At 39.6% G+C, this 20,267-nt stretch overlaps 1 protein-coding gene across 28 annotated transcripts in view; it reads right to left on the minus strand.

The window, feature by feature from the left end:
• RABGAP1L (RAB GTPase activating protein 1 like) overlaps positions 1 to 20,267 on the minus strand; it is an 857,048-nt gene that overhangs the window by 50,408 nt on the left and 786,373 nt on the right.

A 20,267-nucleotide genomic window follows, 5' to 3' on the forward strand; every position in this document is an offset into this window, starting at 1 on the left:
AGTAATGGAATGACTACCAAGCACTAAAAACTGAGACAGTAAGATGGCAAGCATTAAATCTGGTTACATGTTGAATTGTATTGGTCTGATTCCAGGGAGTAGAATAATCAGATATAGTTCTAAAATTGGACCACAGAAAGCTGATACAGCTATACATTCAGAGTGAGTTAATTAAGCTATTTAAACACAGACAATAAGAGAGGAGAGAAAGAATGATGGAAAAACCAAGTAGGACACTGTTCTCTATTATTATCAAGTGTTAACTTCATTATCGTAGTACTGGCCTTTCCACCATAAAATGCTAAGAAACCTGAAGCATTACTTTTATGTCAGTTGTCACTGGCAATTAGATCAAAAGTAAATACATATCGTTTGCTAAAAATACAAGAGGCAGAAGGCTATAGACATTTATGCTCTAAGAAATTTAATTTGAAACTAATGTATAAGACAACCTGAGTAAATCTGACTTTAGAGAGATTCAACTTTACTACACCAGATTATATGAGGACAAACAGTGGAAAAAAAAAATGGGGAATTTTACTGTAGTCATCCATCTATAAAGACAGTAAGTAAAACTGGTTAAAAGTCATCACTAGTAAAATTAAATTGCATGAAGATTGCACTGACCTTTTTTTTTTTTTTTTTTTTGACTTTTTGAGACAGGGTCTCACTCTGTTGCTCAGGCTGGAGTGCAGTTGTGCAATCACAGCTCACTTCAGCCTTGACTTTCCAGGCTCAAGAAATCCTCTCACCTCAGCCTCCTGAGTAGTTGGGACCACAGGTGTAAGTCACCACGCCTGGCTAATTTCTTTGTAGAGGTGGGGTTTCACTGTGTTGCCCCAGCTGGTCTTGAACTCCTGGGCTCAAGTGATCTATACACCTTGGCCTTCCAAAGTGCTGGGATTACGGTGTAAGCCAGTACACCTGGCCCTGCATTGCCATTTTTACACATCAACTTTTTAGCTTGGGAAGAAAAGCTTATACATACAACTTTGCTTTTTTTTTCTTTTTTTTTTTTTTTTTGAGACAGAGTCTTGTTCTGTTGCCCAGGCTGGAGTGCAGTGGAGTGATCTTGGCTCACTGCAAGCTCCACCTCCTGGGTTCAAGCGATTCTCCTGCCTCAGCCTCCCGAGTAAGTAGCTAGGATTACAGGTGCACACCACCACACCTGGCTAATTTTTTTATACTTTTAGTAGAGACAGGGTTTCGCCATGTTGGCCAGGCTGGTCTTGAACTCTTGACCCCAAGTGATCCGCCCACCTAAGCCTTCCATAGTGCTGGGATTACAGGCGTGAGCCATTGCATCTGGCCACAACTTGGCATTTCTAAAAATGATTTATTCATTCACTCACTCAACAAGTATTTATTTACTATTTACTATGTAGCAGGCAAAGCCATCCTGGAACAAAGGCACAGTCTATCCCCTAGAGGAGTTTACAGTCTGGTGGGGAGAAAGTCTTTTTTTTTGAGACGGAGTCTCGCACTGTCGCCCTGGCTGGAGTGCAATGGCGTGATCTCGACTCACTGCAACCTCCACCTCCTGGGTTCAAGGGATTCTCCTGTCTCAGCCTCCTGAGCAGCTGGGATTACAGGTGCCCACCACCACATCTGGCTAATTTTGTATTTTTAGTAGAGACCAGGTTTCACCATGTTGGCCAGGCTGGTCTCGAACTCCTGACCTCGTGATCCGCCTACCTCAGCCTCCCAAAGTACTGGGATTACAGGCATGAGCCACCGCACCCAGCCTGGGAGAAAGTCTTAAAAGAAATAATCACAATATAAATAAATACTGTATTTACAAAGTAAGTTAAGTGCTCTGAGGGAGAAGAAAAGGTGGAGGGATACTAATACATGGCTCTAATTTTTATTGCTTCTCTGAGAAATGACAATGAAGCTAAGCCTTGAAGAGTAGGTTAGCCAGTGAGGATTAGGGAGAAAGGGTGTTCCAGGCACAGGGAACAATGAGCACAGGATGACCAAGAGCAAGACCAGCTACATAATTTGCAGGCTCAGTCCAAGATAAAAATTGAACACAAAAACTAAGAATTTCAAGCTAGTGATAGAGCATTCAACCAAGTAGGAGGACCTATGTGACTGCACAGGTCACACACACATTAAGCCAGTTTTGGAAAAGGATGCATGTTTAAGGGACTTAAGGCCAGTTGCTGGAGAACAGCGAGGGGAGGGATTGCTAGCTGAAGAGTATGAGAGGTACACAGGAACAAGTCCAAGGTGCAGGGCCTCCAGGGACCAACCTCACAGAGGTTCATAGTTTCCCCAAATAGTTAGCAAAGAGCTATTGTGTAAGCAAGGCTGTTATGTAATCATTCTGCTGGGTGCTGAGAGGAAGACAAAGAAGATAGTTTCTGCTTTTAAGGAGCTTACAAATAATTATATAATTTAGGGTAGAATGTGACAGGTTCCACAAGAAAGGTATAAGCACCAATATATGGGGGCTTCAAGGCATGAAGATTACTCAGTTGGAGGTGGAGAACTGCAAAGCACACAGACAGAAGGACTGCACACTGACTGAAATTAGCATACTTCTGCCTTTGGAGCTCTGATTTAACCATATCACTGCAGGAACAGCAAACACATCCAGCACTTCCTATGTGCCAGGCACTGAGTGCTACATGCTTTACATGTATGAATTCATTTTAGCCTCACATCTCTGAAGTAGGTGCTATTCTATCATCTTCATTTTACAGAAGAAGAACAAAGGCACAGAAAGGTTAAATAGCTTGCCCAAGGCCATACAGCTAGTAAAGTGGGGATTAATTTGAATCCAGGCAGTCTGGGTTTAACATCCTTGCTTTGAACTATTATACTATACTATCATCTTACTAACATTAAGTGTTTTATTTTGCTTTCTTTTTTAAATCTGTGTGCTATAATTGCACCTCCTTTACTTTTCTCCTGGTGTACTTGGTTAGTTATATATACTGCTTCAAATTGGCTAGGAAATATAGAACAAGAGAAATAATTGTCCTAAATATTTGTCCTTCTTTATTATCTAGAGCCAGATTTGGCCGAACAGCAGTATGAAATACATTTAGGTATGAGTTTCTGAAAGAAGACAACATAGACAGCACTACTTTCCTCTGCCGTTGACATCAGTCCCAGTGTGTCTTTGCACTAATGGCTAACTAGAGCCGTGTAGTTATGGACAATTACTCCTGACTCCCTTAGAACTATGAACAGTGAATTAATGGAATTCTAAGAACTCACACATTGGCTCCCAGTGTCCCTAATGACCCAAAGCTGGATCTGTTCCTTACAGAATTGTTAAGTACATGCATGTGCTCATTATGATAAATATCTACTATGTACAAGGCACTATGCCACATGCTATATGGGATACAAAGAAAGTTATGACACAGTCCTTTCATCAAGAAACTTACAACAAATTTTAAATTTTTATTAATGCCACAATAGACATATAAGCCTCATTCTATGATGGTGTAGAGGAGAATGAGTTCACAAATCCATCAGGAAATTTAGGATAGACTTTAAGGAAGAGATAGCATGTAAGCATCGTCCTGGAGGGAGGTTTTGCTATTGACCATTCTAAAGTGTCAGGGTTTTTTTTTTGTTTTGTTTTGTTTTGGTCGGGGAGGAGGAGGGTATATATCAGTGCCTCCAAAGACTGAAGGCAGGCATGGCCATACGTCTCCTCACTACCTTTCTACCAGGTAGGAAGCATCTTCTGTTAGGTGATAGTCAACAGGCCCAAACAGTGCTCTGCCTCGGGTGACACTGTGCAGGCATTAGGCTACCTGGCTTGCCAGAATCTTATGAGCAATTCATGTGCCAGAGGAACCTGTATGGTATTTCTAACCAATCCAATTTGAAATTATTTCTGACATCCTTTATGCTAACTAGAAAACTCTCTGGTGTAGATTTAAAGATAAGCAGGTTAAATTTACAGTAGTGATCTCCTCATTAGGGTATTTCCAATGCCAAACACCTACCTTTACACTATGTATTCCCATATCAGTGTTTCAAATGTTAATCACTCATGTCCAAGGTGTAGACTAACACACTGTAGACTGGGGTGTTTTAATGTAAATTACAGACAGTATTACAGTAGGGTAGGGCTATGAGAGGGGTATAGGGAGGGACAAGATGTTCCAGATGGAAGGAACAACTTGTTATTGCTTATATCTTTCCTCATACCTAAAGGAAACTTCTGTAAGCAAAGGCATGGAGCTACAAAATGTGGGCCTACTAAATGTGCTAAGCAGTTCTGTTTGTTTGGGTGAGGAGCTAGATGACCTGGCATAAGGTACCTGCAGAGCAGGCCGGAAAGAAAACACTGAAGCCAGATTGAAGACTGTCTAGGTTGCTGCCAATCGCTGAAAGCATGAACCTATTTTGGTAGTTGCTAGCTCAGTGACCATACTTTCTGAAATAAAAACCAGGCAGATGGTCTTAACAGATGTTTGCATCCATTCTGGATATGAGAAGCAATTTGGAATATGAAAGAACCTAAAATACTAAAAGTTTTTGGATTGTTTTGGTAGCCGGGCTTATGAGGCAGAATATCTGATGTTAGAACTGTCTTTTAAAAGAAAAGTCTTGTCACAATGATGTGAAGAGAACACTGAGGTTTTAAAATAGTAAAAGGATCAAGACTGTTTTTACAAATATGAATCTGGAAATCATGTATATGCTAAAGTAGAAGGGAAGATAAAGAAAAGAAGAAAGGGTTAGGTGCAGTGGCTCACGCTTGTGATTCTAGTATTTTGGGAGGCTGAGATGAAAGGATCACTTGAGCTCAAGAGTTCAAGACCAGCCTGGGCAACAAAGCGAGACCCTGTCTCTACAAAAAATTAAAAAAAAAAATTAGCCGGGCATGGTCAGTGGTGTGTGTCTGCAGTCCCAGCTACTCCAGAGGCTGAGACAGAAGAATCCCTTAAGCCCAGAAGTTTGAGGTTGCAGTGAGCTATGATCGATCACGCAACTGCATTCCAGCCTGGGTGACAGAGCAGGATCCTGACTCAGAAAAAAAAAAAAAAAAAAAGAAACAAACAAACAAAAGGAGAAAGGTAGCAATTGAAAGGACGTTTAGGAAGTTATGAAAATAAATCAGGAGAAAGGGACTTTGTGAAAAAGGTGACAGTAGAAAGGGAAAGGAAACAAGTTTTCCTAGTCATGGGAATCAGTCTATGTCACTCATGTAATAATCACATATGGCTGTTAGGAGCTATTCCTGGGGTATGAATTTTCCAAACTCCATTGGGATGCCTTAAGGAAAAAATTCTGCCTTACTTACAGTTGGTATCTACTGCAACATAACATAAAGCTGAATAATTAGTAGATGCCTAAAGCAGATTTATTCAATTACGCATATTCTTACTGTCTCGTGATTCAAATGGAATTTGTTAATTAGTTAAATGTTGGAATAAAAGAAACAGATAAAGACTATGCCCATACATTTTCCTCAAGTACGGGTGTTACAGGAGATATGTGATGACACAGAGCTGATAAGTGGAAAAATATAGAAATGCACTTAACATAGGATATTCTTGTTACCTAAATGAGAAAATTGTGATGACCAATTAAATTTGGCCGTTTTCTCTGATATGTTTGACAGAGTCAATAATTACCTCTGTTCTGTGGGGCAATTTCTAAAATAATGCATAAGAATAAGACTATTTGAGAAGACCTTTTATACTATGCAATTGGAGCATTCCCTAAATCAAAACTCATTTCTTTTTTTCTTTTTGTGAGACAGAGTCTCGCTGTATCACCCAGGCTGGCGCAATCTCAGCTTACTGCAACCTCCGCCTCTTGGGTTCAAGCAATTCTTCTGCCTCTGCCTCCCAAGTAGATGGGATAACAGGCACGCACCACCACACCCAACTAATTTTTGTATTTTTTTAGTAGAGACAGGGTTTCTCCATGTTGGCCAGGATGGTCTCAAACTCATCACCTGAAGTGATTTGCCTGCCTCAGTCTCCCAAAGTGCTGGGATTACAGGCATGAGCCACCACGCCTGGCCCAAAATTCATGTCTTTAATCTTGGATAGAACAAACATGAGAGGAAAGTTAGAACACCAAGCTTGCTAGATTTTTAACACATAAACAACAGATATATACCTATCAATCAATCAAAGTATGTTCAAGATAATTCTCATTTCAGAAAAAAAGGTAATATCAAACTTTCTAAAAATTGATTAAAAAAATCAAATCATTTTTTATGTACAGAGTAAATCAAATGAGAATCTATCTGAAATTAGGCTTGGCCAAACACAAGTAAAGGAAAGACCCTAAGATTAGCTTATTTTGTGTGCCTCTTTAAGGTCCATCTACTGCAGTTTACACATAAACGATCGCTCTTCAAAGTCTGGGGTGGGGTGTTACTTATGTTCCCATTTCTATGGAAACTGTGGGAAGGCATGAAAAATATGGTATGGGAAAATGTGTATTTCAACCCTCACTTCCCTTCTATGCGTCCAGCCCAGCCCTCATTTCCAGGGGAACAGGAGTTGAAAGACCTCTGGCAGCTGAAAGTAAAAGCTCACTAACGGATTGCAGCTGTTTGTCAGCTGAGAACTGCAAATGACAGTTTATCGTGGCCATTAAAATTTTTAAATGATATTTTCCCTAATAAAGCCCGCACTGTAATAATTTACAAGAGGGAAACTGACTATATAACTAGTGCAAGGAAAAACACTCAATGGGATCTTCTGAAGCCGAGTCTGTTGCTGTCTTTCATAATTCCAATGTCATTGATCATTTTTTCAGAGAATGACTGCAATAGGAAACAGAGTGAAATCAGAAGTGCCCTCATCAACTCACTCTGCCACAAACTTCCTCCAAATGGTGGGTGTGGAAAAAGTACTGGGTAACTAATTAAACTGAGGATGGATAGAGAAAGGGAAAGAGAGGGAGGAAGAATCTAATTTAACATTTAAACACTATTTAATTATATTTTATTACAAGAAACTATGTGAAGATTGTCAGCTACCCACAGGGTGGGAACACTAAGCCTGGTGAATGTGGTAAAATCTAGACATAAGCCTTAGCAGAGAAATCTACAGACATACAGTATTGCTATCCAAATCACCTGAATTCAAGTAGTGAGGTACACCTGTAATTCTTCAGTAATTGAAAAGGACAGGCTGGAACTTGCTAAAAGTTACCCATTTCCCCTCTACATCCAAGGGCTTTACAATACATATGTAAAATTATTTATAGATGGAAATCTGTGTTATATGCTTTTAGCTCAAGGGAAATATTCTCATTAATAACCTGAAATGTGACCGGCGCGGTGGCTCATGCCTGTAATCCTAGCACTTTGGGAGGCTGAGGTGGGCAGATCACAAGGTCAGGAGTTTGAGACCAGCCTGGGCAACATGGTGAAACCCTATCTCTACTAAAATACAAAAAAAAAAAAAAAAAAATTAGCTGGGCTTGGTGGCGGGCGCCTGTAATCCCAGCTACTTGGGAGGCTGAGGCAGGAGAATCACTTGAACCCGGGAGGTGAAGGTTGCAGGGAGCTGAGATCGTGCCACTGCACTCCAGCCTGGGCAACAATGTGAGACTCCGTCTCAAAAATAATAATAATAATAATAATAATAATAATAATAATAATAATAATAATAATAATAACCTGAAATGAATGCCCTCATATAAAACACATACAAAGTTTGAAAAAGAAAGAATAGATAATTCTTTTTGTTTTACATGTACATAGGTCAACTGTGTCTCTGAGCTACTTTTTCATTGTTTTTGGAGAGGTTGCTATCCCAAATTCTTCACTCTAAGTTGGCTTCTACTCACACATGCATCAGGCAAATACAAAACCCGAACATTTTCTTTTCTTTTTTTTTTTTTTTTTTTTTGAGACAGAGTCTCGCTCTGTCACCCAGGCTGGAGTGCAGTGGCCGATCTCGGCTCACTGAAACCTCTGCCTTCCCGATTCAAGCAATTATCCTGCCTCAGCCTCCAGAGTAGCTGGGACTACAGGCACGTGCCACCATGCCCGGCTAATTTTTGTATTTTTAGTAGAGACAGAGTTTCACCATATTGGCCAGGCTGCTCTCAAACTCCTGACCTCATGATCTGCCCTCCTTGGCCTCCCAAAGTGCTGGGATCACAGGCGTGAGCCACTGCGCCTGGCCAAAACCGGAACATTTTCTAATGTGATTCAACAAAATGGTGTCAAGAGTATTAACTAATAGGATAAGGGGGAAGTATTCTAACAGACCTTTGGGGCCAGTCTTCTTATTCTTACCAAAATCTCTAAGGTGATATTTCCAAGATAAGAACAAACTGGAGGAGAACAAACTGGAGGAGCTCCAAGTTAGGACCTCTGGTTTTTCACTGTTGATTTTAGCATAAGTCTGATTCTGTTTATTTCAAGAAGCACATGTTGAGAACCTACTTATCAACCAGCACCAGGCTCATGCCTGTAATCTCAGCACTTTGGGAGGCTGAGGCAGGTGGATCATTTGAGGTCAGGAGTTTGAGACCAGCCTGACCAACATGGTGAAACCCCATCTCTACTAAAAATACAAAAAAAATTTAGCTGGGCCTGGTGGCACATGCCTGTAATCCCAGCTACTCAGGAGGCTGAGGCAGGAGAATCGCTTGAACCTGGGAGGTGGAGGTTGCAGTGAGCTGAGATCGTGCCACTGCACTCCAGCCTGGGTGACAAAGCAAGACTGCATCTCAAACAAACAAACAAACAAACAACAAAACAAAACAAAACAAACCAGCATCAAGCACTGTAATACATTTATGACAGTTTCTAACTGCAAGATATACATATATTTTTAAATGAAGTATTGCTATTTAAAAATTAATCTTGGGCTGGATGCGGTGGCTCATGCCTGTAATCCCAGCACTTTGGGAGGCCGAGGCAGGTGGATCACCTGATGTAAGGAGTTTGAGACCAGCCTGGCCAGCATGGTGAAACCCCATCTCTACTAAAAATGAAAAAAATTAGCGGGGTGTGGTGGCGGGCACCTGTTATCCCAGCTACTCGCGAGGCTGAGGCAGGAAAATCGCCTGAACCAGGGAGGCAGAGGTTGCAGTGAGTCGAGATCACACCATTGCACTCCAGCCTGGGCAACAAGGGCAAAACTCTGTCTCAAAAAGAAAAAAAAATTAATCTTGGCTGGGCTTGGTGGCTCACGCCTGTAATCCCAGCACTTTGGGAGGCCGAAGCGGGTAGAAACCCAGCCTGGCCAACACGGTGAAACCCCTACCTCTACTAAAAATACAAAAATTACCCGGGCGTGGTGGCAGGAGCCTGTAGTCACAGCTGCTCAGGAGGCTGAGGCAGAAGAATCACTTGAACTCAGAGGTGGAGGTTGCAGTGAGCCGAGATCGTACCACTGCACTCCAGCCTGGGCAACAGAGCAAGGCTCCATCTCACACACACACACAAAAAAAACAAATTAATCTTATAAAAATTATGGTCCTTCCTCATTCTCACTACAGACCTTGATGTATATGACGGTTGTCCTAAGACAATTTTTTCAAATATCACTTATAGTGTAACATATAATTATATAATTGAAGCTATAAAATGCAAATTAATAATTGAAAAAAATGAAAGTGATTTATATAAACATGGGATCAAAGTAATAAGCTCTGGTACTTTCTAATTCTTAGTAAAGTTTCATCTTTTCATAAGCAAGTATTTACTGGCTAACATCTTGATTAGGTTAGTGTTAGGGAGCACTTTGTTGTCTCTATAAGGTATACAGTCATTTAGGTTCATAACATAAATCTGCCAATTCAAAGAATGCTTCAATTTATTTATTTATTTTTTGAAAGAGGGTCTTGCTCTGTTGCCCAGGCTGGAGTGGTACAGTGACATGCTCATGGCTCACTGCAGCCTTGACCTCCCAGGCTTAAGTGATCCTCTCACCACAGGAGTGGGACTACAGACATGTGCCACCATACCAAGCTAATTTTTGTATTTTTTGTGGAGACAGGGTTTCGCCATGTTGCCCAGGCTGGTCTTGAATTCCTGGGCTCAAGCAATCTGCCTGCCTCAGCCTTCTGTGTAGCTGGCACCACAGGTCTATGCCAGCACACCCAGCTAATTTTCTTATTTTTAGTAGAGACCAGGTCTTGCCACATTGCCTGGGCTGGTCTTGAACTACTGGACTCAAGTGATTCTCTTACCTCAGCCTTCCAAAGTTGTGAGATTACCAGCGTGAGCTACTACACCCAGCAGAAGCTGCTCTTTCCTTGCTAAATATCATCATGTTCTTGGACTTTGTGTTCTCATCAATTCTAATATCAGCACTAGTGGTTGGCTTTTTTTCTGGATATATTTTCTACCCAGAAACAAAGTTAAATTTAAATCTACATACTGCAAAAACAAGTGTGCTTATCAAGACTTACTCTTTTTTTTTTTTTTTTTTTTTTTTGGTGAGACGGTGGTATACTCTTGTTGTCCAGGCTGGAGTGCAATGGCACAATCTTGGCTCACCACCTCCTCCGCCTTCCAGGTTCAAGCAATTCTCCTGCCTCAGCCTTCCAAGTAGCTGGGATTACAGGCATGTGACACCACGCTCAGCTAATTTTTTATTTTTAGTAGGGACGGGGTTTCACTGTGTTGCCCAGGCTGATCTCGAATTCCTGATCTCAGGTGATCCGCCCGCCTCGACCTCCCAAAGTGCTGGGATTACAGGCGTGAGCCACTGTGCCCGGCCAAGACTTACTCTTTACCAACCCTCACTGGGCATATATTGACAATCAGGACTTTTACAAAATTACAAAGTGTTACAGTGTCATGGCTCTTAAGGTAATCTCACAAAAATATTGAAATCACAAATGATAATAAATTAAAAAGTCTACTATGTTCTAATTTTCAGAATTCTAAGTCTTTCATATTTCCTTTTTCAGTGTTAATGATTTTCTGAGACACATTTTCAAAGGATTATTTATAAGAACAAGACAAAATTAAGCCAAAGTCCATATTACGTGAAACTTCATCTCCTAGGCTTTGTAAATGTGAGTGGGTATATGTTTATGTGTCTTGTTTCTTGTCTGGAAAAAGTCAGAAGTACTATATCTAGATATTCTCAAAACCTTAATCACATAAACTCAGAAAAACAGAACTCAAAGATATTTACAAAAATTTTGCAGTAAGACAATAAAAGCCTCCTTGAGAACAAAGACAATGAAAAATCATAAATATCAATCACCTTTAAGAAGGGAATCAGCTTTAATTCAAGGGAATCTTTAATTTAAACTGAAACTATTTTAAAATTCAGGTTCTGTGTCCTAATTATCCCTTTTTGCTGACAGAAAAGCTAAAGGATACAGGACATGTCTGACCCAGGAATCTAAGCAAGTAACATACTACCTGGCTAATCCAGTTGAGGTGAAGGTCACAATACTGAATTTGAATATGCTGTGTTCTCTACTGTAAATAAAGTATTTTGTTTATCTTTTCATGCCACTCAAGAAAAAGTGGTAAAAAGATAAAGATAGGCTTTATACGGAGCCTATCTTATTTACCTGAAATGTAAGCCTCCATGTCTATATATAAGTAAAATTTGTGAAGCATATATATGTATACACACACACACACACACATATACACAAACACACACACATATATGAATGAGATAGGGTATCACTCTGGTTCCTAGGCTGGCGTGCAGTGGTGTGATCTCAGTTTATTGAAGGCATGACCTTCTGGGCTCAAGCCATTCTACCATCTTACCCTCCTGAGTAGCTGGGACCACAGGTGCATGCCACCACTAGCAGCTAATTTTTGTATTTTTTTGTGGAGATGAGGTTTTGCCATGCTGCCCAGCTGGTATCGAACTCCTGGGCTCAAGCAATTGATCCACCTGCCTCAGCCTCCCAAAGTGCTGGGATTACAGGCGCGAGCCACCATGCCTGGCCTTGAAGCATATTTTTGATACTGTAGAAAACACAGCCAGTACGGGAGAGTAACAGTTCATTAACTGTACATTCTTACATCGGATGTGACCTTAAAATAAGTAAAAACTGTGCAACTTTCAGCCGGGTATGGTGGCTCATGCCTGTAATCCCAGCACTTGGGAGGCCGAGGCAGGTGGATCACCTGAGGTCAGGAGTTTGAGACCAGCCTGACCTACATGGTGAAACCCCGTCTCTACTAAATATACAAAATTAGTTGGGTGTGGTGGTGCATGCCTGTAACCCCAGCTACTTGGGAGGCTGAGGCAGAATTGCTTGAACCCAGGAGGTGGAGGTTGCAGTGAGCTGAGATCGTGCCATTGTACTCCAGCCTGAGCAACAGAGCGAGACTCCATCTCAAAATAACAACAACAACAACAAAAAACAAAAACGAAAACTGCAAAACTTTTATTTCTCTGATATTAATTTCTGGTCCTTCCTTTAACTATTTATTAACTGTAAGGCTTTAATTAAAACGTTTCTATACCAAAAAGACAAAGCACAGTTTAATTCGAGTATAATTCCTTGATTTTCCCTAGAGGATTGGGTTTTCCACGGATGGTGGGTTGAACTGGATAATTATTCCAGTCTTGATCCATATGGGAGGACTTCATTTCTAGGATGGCTCCAAAGCCCTAAAAAATGGTACCAAGACCTTGACAACCAGGGAGTCTTCATTATGCCAGAGATAACCTAGATGCAGGATAGAATACTAAGTTGAGACACTATCTCTCCTTCGGATAGTGGGTCTCAAACACTAGTATGTGCCAGAATTCCCTAGAAAGCTTGTTAAAGCACAAATTGCTGGGCCCCATATCCAGAGTTTCTGATTCAGATCTGAGATGAAGCCTAAGAATCTGCATTTCCAAGAAGTTCCCAGGGGGTGCTGATGTTCTGAGTCTAGAGATCACATTTGGAGAACTTCTGCTCTAGTTTCCTCCCTTTAAGGTAAACTCGTCAGTACTTTTCAGTCATTCAATTTTCTTTGGTATCCAAACCCATGAAAACAGTGCAGTTTTTCATGTGCTTGGGGAGACCTGGCCCAAGCAATATAATGAGGGCATTTATGAAGAGTGGCAGCCTGACACGGATGTGTTGGAGCCCAAGCAGAATGTCAGAAAGGGATCCATGGAAGGGTGCAATCTGGCATGCAGCATTTTAACAGGGTGAAGAGGGCAACCACACAATTAAAGAGGTGGCTACTTGGCAAACACTGGGGGATTTATCAGTAAGTTCAGGATCCAGAAAGATGAAAAACTAGAATGAGCTCTTTGGGGTTGAAGAAATACAGGTGCAAATGCATATAAATGCATGTATGTATGTATGTATGTGTGTGTGTGTGTGTGTTTAGTCCCTAGTTCTGTCTGCTGAGAAGATCTAGAAGCAACAGTACATATCCAGAAGCAATGAGCAAATCTACTGCACAGATCTTGGTTGCTGTGTATCAATGTCTACTAAAAAGAACCAGGGCTACTTGGAGAAATACCTGATTCTAGGGCTAGTGCCAGGAAAGTACAAAAAGAGCCTGGAATATCTTGCTTTTCCAAAAGCAAGTTACGCTTGAAGAATAATGGAAACATGTCAAAAAGACACAAAAGCCATCGTGAAGGAGCTCCCAGTGGCCAAGTAGGGGATAATTTCAGCATTAAAATAAATAATCGTAGCGTAAGATATAATACTGAATAAACAGGAAATCATGATTCTATATATAAATGAAATAAATTGAAAGTTTTATTAGGAATTGGATATTTATATAATTTCAAAGTACTTCACCACAAAATTCTTATTTGTCATGAAGAGGAATAGAGCAACTTTACATAAAGAACCTTGCAGAAATCACCTTGGTCAAATGATCAGAGTAAGCATCACTAGCCAACGAGACAAATTAAAATCATACTCCATCTGATAGAATGAATGGGATGAGAAAAACAGCATCACTTCTATAATATTCTTGCTCATGATACATATCCTAAATCTAATCTTAAGGAACCACCAGACAAACTCAAATGGAGAAACATTCTACTAAATAACTAGCTTGTCAACTTCAAACGTATGAACATTATAAAAGTCAAAGACTGAGAAACTATTCCAGGCTGAGGGTGACTAAGGAGAGAGTTAAACACAGCATCAGGCTCAGCATTCTTCTTTAAAAAAAAAAAAAAAAAAAGTATTAAATAAATGAATAAACATCCTTCTTTGAAAACTTTAGAGAAAAGGATCACTCCCTGGAGTGGTTTCCTTCATCCTATATGAAGGAAAAGTACCAGATGATTCCTCTGGGTCCTTTCTAATTTACCAGTTCTACTCTACTTACTATCTAACTGCTTATCTATCATTCAGAGCTCAAGGTATAGTCAGCGTTTTGAGCAAGTGTAGCTCAAAACTTCACTGGACAGGCAAAAGAAAAAAAAAAAAAAAACCAAAAAAGCAGTCTAAGGAAATTTTATAATTTAAATCTTATTTTAATGGTAAGCAGGCAAGCCTCAAAAATCTACCCCTAGGTACAAAATGGAAGGCAAACAATGTCTTCTACCAGAGAAGCCAACATGTACAATCTTTCATGTGGTATTTCTCCACTTGATTGTAGGTTCAAACAGGAAGTAATAAAAGGCAATATATTTAATTTTTTTAGGTGAAATATTAACAAAGACTTCTGGCATAAAATAGAAGTCATCTTTTGCTTTCTTTAGTGCACAGGAGACCGATGGCAAGTGGTAAATGCACATCTAAAGTACCATCAGTTTATTTTATAACTGAACTTGAGATGGCTACAGCTTACAAATTAATTAAAATTTTTAATACCTTTAGGCAAAGAGCAAAATAGAACTACATGGCTGAGATGACTAATATAGCCTAGTAAAACATATGACAATAACTGTTTCTTCCCTAGTCTCTTTTTAAAAAAACATGCAAGTCTTTCCAGGGCTGAAGCAAGGTTTAATTTGGCTCAGAAGTAATGGCTTCTTAAATAGAAGCCTCACAAAGAAAATCTCTGAAAGAGGATCAGTGAAACAAAGCATTATCTGTTGAAAGTCATAAGGAATGACTTCCCTTATTCAAAGCATTCAAAGCTAGGCTTAGAACTAGGGTATTAGAATATCAGTCTCACCATTAGCAGCAGGGATTCTGATTTTTATTTTCAGAATATAATGCAAAGAATATCCCATCAGCTTTGCCTTTTAAATAAAATGGGAAATATTCATCATATAAGAAAATACCAAGTTTTGCTGGACACATATTCATTCCCATCACCCACAGTATATTGTAAAATACCCTGAGAATAAAATTATAAATTAAGAGCATTCACTCTGCTTACTTTGTTACTCTGTTTCAAAAGAGGGGACAATGATGGGATGATTTTTAAATGTTTCTGGCTAAAATAACAAAAAAAAAATCCCACTAAATTTGGGGTTAAAAGCCAAACTATTCCCTACTTGGTAAATTAGAACATGGTAAGTTCCTTTACTTGGACTCTGGTTGTTTCATATTCATTTGAATTTTAAAAATGCACCCACTATTAGATTATTAATTTCAGTGGGTCTGATATCAATATTATGGTTATGATTTTAAAGTCCTTATGTGTTAAGATAAATACTTCAGTATTTATGAGTAAAATGATATGTCTGAAATTTTTACTTAATACTCCTGCAAAAAAAGATGGGGGAGAGATAAAACAAGAAAAGCATGAGGCTGAAGGTTACTGAAGCTGGGTGATGACTACGTGGATGTTCACGGTGCTCTTCTCTCCACTTTTGTGTATGTTTGACAACTTAAAAATGGGTTCGTAGGCTGGGCGCAGTGGCTCGTGCCTATAATCCCAGCACTTTGGAAGGCCAAGGTGGGAGGATTGCTGGAGCCCAGGAGTTTAATACCAGCCTGGAGAACACAGTGAAACCCCATCTCTACAAAAAATAAAAACAAATTAGCCAGGCATGGTGGCATGTGACTGCAGGCACAGCTATCAGAGAGACTGAGGTAGGAGGACTGCTTGAGCCCAGGAAGCCAAGATCCTGCCATCTGACACCGTACTCCAGCCTGGGTGACAGAGCAAGATCCTGTCTCAAAAAAAAAAAAAAAAAGAAATTTGATCTGGGTGTGGTGGTATATACACTTGTAATCCCAGCTACTTGAGAGGCTGAGGCAGGAGGGTTGCTAGAGGCCAAGAGTTCAAGGCCAGTCTGGTCAACAAAGTGAGTCCCCATCTCATAAGTAAATACATAAAATAAAAATTTTTAAAGGAGTTAAAGAAATTACTTTTAGCAGCCAGACATGGTAGTTCACATCTGTAATCCCAGCACTTTGGGAGCACAAGGTGAGTGGATCGCATGAGCCCATGAGTTTGAGAGCAGCCAGAGCAACATGGCAAAACTCTGTCTTTACAAAAAAAAAAAAAAAAAAAAATCTGGCATGGTGGCACGTGTCTGTAGTCCCAGGTACTCAGGAGGCTGAGGTGGGAGGATCACTTGAGCCCAGGAGGTTGAGGCTGCAGTGAGCTGAGATTGCATCACTGCACTCCAGCCTGGGAGACAGAGCAAGACCCTATCTCAAAAAAAAAAAAAATTATTAAATTTTGCTTTAAAATCAGTAGAGATGAACATACTTCCTAAATTTCTAATTTATTTGTTTGTTTATTTATTTATTTATTGTAGAGACAGTGTCTCCCTCTGTCACCCAGGCTGGAATATAGTGCAGTGATATTATCATAGCTCACTATAGCCTTGACCTCTTGGGCTCAAGCCATACTCCTGCCTCAGCTGCCTCGTAGTTGGGACTACAGGCGCATGCCACTACACCTGGCTGATTTTTAAAATTTCCTTGTGGAGAAAGGATCTCGTTATGTCGCCCAGGTTGGTCTCAAATTCTGGCCTCAAGTGATCCTCCCAGCTTGGCCTCCCAAAGTGCTGGGATTACAGGCATGAGCCACTGTGTCTGGCCCCTAAATTTCTAATTTCTAACTAATTAAAGCAGATAAACAAGTCATATTTTTTACCTAACTGAGGAATACAATCCTTCAATGCTGACAGTTGAAAGTGAGGAAGAGAGTAGTAAATAAACCAGGAGAGTGGCATCTCAGACAATTTCCTTCCAGCATCCTATTCTCAGTTACTTCCAGTTATTCTTTTGTTTACCAAATACAACTGTTAAAACCCCAATAAACAGCCAATCTTCTTTTTTATTATTATTGTATTTTAAGTTCTAGGGTACATGTGCACAGTGTTCAGGTTTGTTACATACGTATACATTTGCCATGTTGGTGTGCTGCACCCATTAACTCGTCATTTACATGAGGTATATCTCCTAATGCTATCCCTCCCCACAGCCCCCAACCCACGACAGGCCCCGGTGTGTGATGTTCCCCTTCCTGTGTCCAAGTGTTCTCATTGTTCAATTCCCACCTATGAGTGAGAACATAACAGCCAATCTTCTTTACAAGGTGGGGTTCATAGTGGAAAAACATGACAAGATAATTAGGATAGATATTTAAAAATCACTGCTATATTTGTTTGTTTACATGTTTGTACCCCAGCCAGCCAGAGAGATCCTCCAGGGTAGAGACAGGCTCTATCTAACCAGTTCCCAGCACTAGCACTGAGCCTGGTATATAATAGGTAATCAATAAATATTAACTGACTGAATGAATTCAAAAGAAAGAAAATCCCCAAAGAGAGGAAAATAGAAAAAGCTTCTTCATAAAGAAAGAAAAAAAGGCAACAAATTTGCAAAAGATTGCAGGTCAGGGAATCTGTTTCCCTCAATCAGCAGACAATCATTAGAATCATTTCCGGAGTTCCCTAAGGCTCCACCCAGGACTCAATGTAATTAATGAAATTAACAGTTAACAAGGCTTTTGCTTTCATTATTTTCCTTTTGGAATAATTCCTTTCTCTTTTATCTCAATCATTGCCTGTCTGCTTGTTCTTTTGTTTATTCATCTATCCCTTATACGTGAACTGAATACCTTCACTATGTTAGGAATACAATGGTGAATAAAATAGTCACAACCTTCAAGATACTAGATACAAGTCTAGTAGATGAAATAAATATATAAATGAATAAAGACCATACAATTTCAAAAGATTAACGTTTGTATGGCATAGGAGGATGTACAAAGATTCAATGGTCTACTCTATCTGGAAGTTAGGACATATATTATGGAGGTAGATAAGGCTTGGCTGGGCCTGGAAAAATGAGTAACTGCTGAACAGGTAGACAAAGAGAGGAATGCTAAATAAAGGCCCCAAGGAATGACTGATTTGCTGGCGAATCAGTGGGAAGTAGAGTGCAACAAAAAGGGCCTGCAAGGCTGGAGAAGGAAGGGCCAGATCTTGAAAGGCCTTATAGGGCACAGTAAGGAGTTCAAATTTGTGAAGGCTACCGATTAGGGAATCACTGAAAGATTTTAATCAAAGGAATTTTCTGCTCTGGCAGGTATATGGAGAATAATTAGGCAACAAAGAAAGAATAGAGAGGCAGCGACAATATTGAAAATGACAGGATCTGATCACTGAGCAGCTGTGAGCAATGCCTAGATTAGCTCCTAAGATTTTAGGCTGAATGGTACTATTCTTTGAAACAAGGAAGTGAGATGAAAGAGTAGCTTTAGAGGGGTTCAATTTTACATTTCAGATTTTTTAACAGCTTCATTTTTATTATTTAAAATATTATTTTAAAAGAAGAAACATCATCCAGCTGTGGTGGTGTGCACCTACAGTCCTAGCTACTCGGGATGCCAAGGCAGAAAAATCGCTTGAACCCAGGATTTCACTGCTATGGTGCACTATGATCAGGCCTGTGACTAGCCATTGCACTCCAGTCTGATCAACATAGCAAAACTGTATCTCTAAAACGTCTTTAAAAAGAGAGGAAATATGGCTTGGTGTGTTGTCTCATTTCTGTAATCACAGCACTTTGGGAGACCAAGGGAGGAGGACTGCATGAGCTCAGCAGTTGGAGACCAACCTGGGCAACACAGCAAGACCCTATCTCTAATTTAAAAAACGAAGAAGAAATATTACTATAATTCACATATTAAAGGATAAAAATCACAAATTCATCAACAGATACACAAAAAAACACTTAATAAAATTAAATACCTATTAATACTAGGTTGGTGCAAAAGTAATTGCAGTTTTAATAATTAAAAATCTTGGCAAATTAGTAGAATTTGAATAGAATAGACTATTAACTATTAACCCAACATAAATTATCAATCTGAACCTAAAGCACACAAAATCTTCAACAGTGAAATCTTAAAATGTTCCCTTTAAAATCAGGAACAACATAAAGATGCTTATTGTCATGGCCCCCCACTGTTTTTTGTTTTTTTTTTTTTTGAGATGGAGTCTTATTCTGTCACCCAGGCTGGAGTGCAGTGGTGCAATCTCAGCTCACTGCAACCTCTGCCTCCTGGGTTCAAGCGATTCTTCTGCCTCAGCCTCCGGAGTAACTGGAATTACAGGTGCATGCCATCATGCCTGGCTAATTTTTGTATTTTTAGTAGAGACAGGGTTTCACCATATTGGCCAGGCTGGTCTCAAACTCCTGACCTCGTGATCCACCTGCCTAGGCCTCCCAAAGTGCTGGGATTACAGGTGTGAGCCACCGTGTCCGGCCATCATGTCCTTTTTAACAGAGAAGTTACTCTTGATGCAGTAAGATGATGTAATAAATATAAAGTTAAAAATTAGAAAAGGCAAAAATCTTCATTTTTTACAGATGATTGTAGTCATTTAATTAGAAAAATCTAAAACAATATATTGATAAAACAATAAAACCATTTAGAAAGACATTAACAAGTTTGTTACATACGAGATTAATTTACAAAGTTAATAGTATGTCTATACACTAGCAACAACCAATTTAAAATGTAATAAAAACACAGCCCATTCATTCTTACTACAAAAACTTAAGGTCTTTGGAAATAAATATAATGATAAAACCTCTATGCGCAATTTTCTAAAAACTTTTGTTAACATAAAAGAGGGCTTAAATAAAATGGATGGGGAGACTGAACTATATTAAGATATCAATTCTTCCATAATTAATTCATAAATGTAACACACTTCTATTCAATATCTCAAAGGATTTTTAAAATATGAGCCCTGACAAAGTGATCAAAAAATTCTTACTGAAGAGCAAAGGACCAAGAATAGTGAAACAATAATAAAGGAAAGGGCATTTGCTCTACTAGACATCAAAGATTTATAATAAGTTTTACTAACTGAAACTGTGACATACTAGCTCAGGAACAGATCAACAAATCAGAATTAAAGAGCCCGGACACAAAATTAAGGCGGTATTATTACAAATCGGTGGGGAAAAGATAAGTCATTTAATAAATGTTGGTC

The sequence above is a fragment of the Pongo abelii genome, chromosome 1 (assembly GCF_028885655.2).
Source record: "Pongo abelii isolate AG06213 chromosome 1, NHGRI_mPonAbe1-v2.0_pri, whole genome shotgun sequence".
Lineage (NCBI taxonomy): Eukaryota > Metazoa > Chordata > Mammalia > Primates > Hominidae > Pongo > Pongo abelii.